This window comes from Macrobrachium nipponense, chromosome 10, assembly GCF_015104395.2.
Source record: "Macrobrachium nipponense isolate FS-2020 chromosome 10, ASM1510439v2, whole genome shotgun sequence".
NCBI lineage: Eukaryota > Metazoa > Arthropoda > Malacostraca > Decapoda > Palaemonidae > Macrobrachium > Macrobrachium nipponense.
In genome coordinates, this window is record NC_087204.1 from 101,740,985 (window position 1) to 101,744,654 (window position 3,670).

The 3,670-nt window shown below is 34.3% G+C and overlaps 1 protein-coding gene across 1 annotated transcript in view; it reads right to left on the minus strand.

The window, feature by feature from the left end:
* LOC135223822 (NADH dehydrogenase [ubiquinone] 1 alpha subcomplex assembly factor 3-like) overlaps positions 1-380 on the minus strand; it is a 51,289-nt gene extending 50,909 nt beyond the window's left edge. Inside the window, exon 1 of the mRNA XM_064262677.1 lies at positions 360-380. The gene's annotated coding sequence lies outside the window, so the exon portion shown is untranslated. The remainder of the gene's footprint in view (positions 1-359) is intronic.
* Positions 381-3,670: the final 3,290 nt, after the last annotated feature.

Below are 3,670 nucleotides of genomic sequence, written 5' to 3' on the forward strand. Positions count from 1 at the left end.
TTCATTACCAATACTCATAATGTAGGCTAGCAGGTACGATCGTACCGTAATTTATCGTTCACTGCCAATATACCATAACGTAAGGTAAATTAATGCTACACCAATTCATAAAGTAACCTAGGATTATTCGTAGTGTAATTCAAAGCGTAATTAGGCTAAGTAGCTAGCTACTAGTACTACTATACTAGGTACTACTGGGTACCTAGTAATTAGGTAGGTACCTGACAGGTGAGTTACCTTCGCTGGTTGGTAGACACCCTTTAAGTGACCACTACGACGGGGGTAACCCTTAAAATAATGCCCAAAATTTAAAGGCAAACACATATAATGTCACCCGTAGTCTCGAAATATGGTCCCACCTAAAAAAATATTAAGGTTTTACAGGAGCACTTTATAATAACTGAACACTCCGTTGAGTTACTTAACATAACCCCGACGTAGTATTAGTAGTAGTAATATGCAGCACTAATTAAGTAACAGCTCACCTCATTCCGCCTTTTGATCGCTATATTTATGAGTATAACTTTAATATTCACGCCGTTTTATAAGCTTTTTTGAGTAAATTCATCCATATTTTCCATTTCCTCTCTAAGTATTTTTTTAACCTAAAATATTGATAATTAAGTCCTCAATGTTAAGTATTTGGCAATGTAACGGCTCCCTATCTCTGTTAAGTATCGCATGTTTGTGCTTGTAACAAGGTTTAATAAGGTTTAATTTTTCTGAGGTATTATAAGCATTTTTTATGAATTATTTTCTCTTTTCAATTTCAACTCTATGCAATTTTTTGAAATTAAAATATCTACTGTTGATGCTCCCGAATATCATGTTTCCTAACCACTTATTGTGCATTGGACATACCCATCATTACATATTCTACATATACATCACAATTTTATCATATTGCAATTGCAACTAGCCCAGTCTGTTCATAAATTCATCAAGTCTTATTTTGCTTCATACTGACTGAACTTAAAAGACAGTTGTAGTATCTCGAATCAACCTCAGGCCCTGGGAAAGTGCACACTCTGTTTCATTTTAAACTGCGACCTCTCCCACATTATTATGTCCTTTTTTGTGTCCAAATTTCTAGTGGCAGTTTAAAACTTGTATTACGCCATCTCTGTCGTAGGCATAGACACAGCATTACAAGACGTAGGCCTAATGTTTCATTTCATCAATTTATCTTCATGTGTTGTAATTTTTGAAGTCATATTCGTCTTTTACAAGACATCTGAGCTACGTATTGTTATCTTTTACATATTTCTTTGTTATTTACCTGTTTAACTTAGTCTGAAACGTTCAATACTGGGATATTTGGGTAATTTCTACCCAAGTTTCAACAGCTGTAATATTTATTTCTCCAACATTTTTAATATATGGACATATAATTATAGTTCTTATAATTTTTAGCTTCCCTTTGTCAGAAAACTTCCTGAGTAAACTTCCATCTCTCGCCTGAGTTTCACTCCCGTTGAAAATGTCACGTATTGCTGACATACTGTGATGTTTTTACTCTAGAGTCAGCAGCTGATGCAAGACTTTAAGTGATTCTTCTTCTTCAATTTTTTTACCATATATGTTCTTTCTGCGATGATGGAGCCTCGTTTGGTGACTTAAGACATGTATTTTGTCATTCATCTCAGTGATTCTAGAGAGAGAGAGAGAGAGAAAGAGAGAGAGATGACCGAGAGAGAGAGAGAGAGAGAGAGAGAGAGAACTTTGTAACATCAGTTTGAGTTGTCAACATGCAAACAACAAAAATTCCTCTTCACGCAAGCCAAATCTGTTGTTATAGATAGTTATATTATCTTGTCTCTCTCTCTAACTCTCTCTCTCTCTCTTCTCTCTCTCTCTCTCTTCTCTCTCTCTCTCTCTCTCTCTCTCTCTCTCTCTCTTTTAATTCCAGTGACGAATCACTTGAAAAAACAAAATCTGCCAACACTAGGCTTCTTTAATTAATCCTCACTAAAACTTGCAAGAGGTCTTATAGGAGTCTGACAGGAGTGGCACTGAACGGTTACACCCAGTAATAAAAATTCACAGATTTTGTCGTATAAACTAATAGAATTATACCCCGAGTATAATTAAATCTATGACAAAATTTAAATAAACACACAGAAAATCTTCAATTTTTGATGCTAAATTGGATATAGGTCTAATGAAACAGTAGGATTCAGAAGTTGAATTATTAAATAACTGCTAAACGTTTGTGAATTAGCTCACAAAACAATAAATTAGATTTTAATTGTAGTCTTTACATACACCTCCATGTTGCTCATCCTCTGTACTCTCTTTGTTGAACGAAATTCTTTAATAGGCCTATGTGTAGGCTCTTGTCTGCTAACTATAAACAGGTTTAGAGCGATGCATCTCAGCTGACCTCCATCTGTTAGTACTACTGTGAGGAATTCCTCTCACAACGATTTTTATTTTCTAATTTTTGTGTATTCACTTGTTTCCATGCTATTTTTCTTTTATTATAGTTATTTAGTGTCTGTCTCATAAGAAATTATTTGATTGATTTTCACTGCATATTGCCGTATGTCAGGTAATCGACAGAGGAACTATGTTTACTGTATTTGTATTCATGTGAAAACCAAATGTATTAGCATGCCCATATATTTTTTAAAGATATGTACGTCTACATTGCATGACATAATAAGGGTGAAAGAACACATCTATTCGAGAATGACACTTAATATTATATTGTCTGATTTTGCTATGTTCTAGTGCGTAGTATCTATGGTGCGGTTAGCACCGAAAGGATAGTTTTCACAAAGACGAAGTCTTTTGACATAACGTCGGTAGACGTTTTAGTAACGAAGTATAATTACTGTTTAGTTATGATAATTCATTTGTCTTTATATATATATATATATATATATATATATATATATATATATATATATATATATATATATATATATGAAATTGTTCTTGGTGAATGTATTGTGCATATTACGTATGGTAAGAGTTGGTGTCATTGGGTCTTGTTTGTGCCTCTCGCCAGAGAAGCCATTAGGAGAGGTCAAAAGATCGGGAGGGAAAAGAAGGGTAGTAGTTCGCCCCTCTGAACGCTCCTTTGCGTGCCCCTCTAGGGGTGTGTATGCGAATGTGCGTAGTACACTGTATGGGCGTGATATCGCCCAAAATTGTACTGGCATACACCACCAATTACTTCACTACATTTAATAAATATGTTGAAGTTGCACACGATTATATTTGGAATTTATTTTTGACAACGAAGAGTTTTTTATGTTCATGAAAACCTTGTAAGTCAGTTTCTGCATTCGTGGTAATTGTATAACTTGTCTCTTTTCCCCAACAAAACCCAAATGCAGGACGGAACGAACAGCTTCTTGGCTCAGCTTTTGAGGTGACCTGTTATCTAGTGTTGTGTAGTGATGTGTGTGTTTAGAAAGGGCGATTGCCCTGATTCTTTCACTTTGAATTTTGTCGTAATTTGTTTCATTTGAGTGCCATTGATTTACAATTCCCTGATTGATTAATTTCATTTGTCACTTATATGTTATTACTCTTTGATATGTTTAACTTTTAGTTATTAAATTAATTTTAACTTTACATTTATCAAATGCGTTTCAATATCCCTTGATTTTATTTCATTTTTCCTATGTTTCAGTTTTGTGGATGGTGAATATAAATTGAT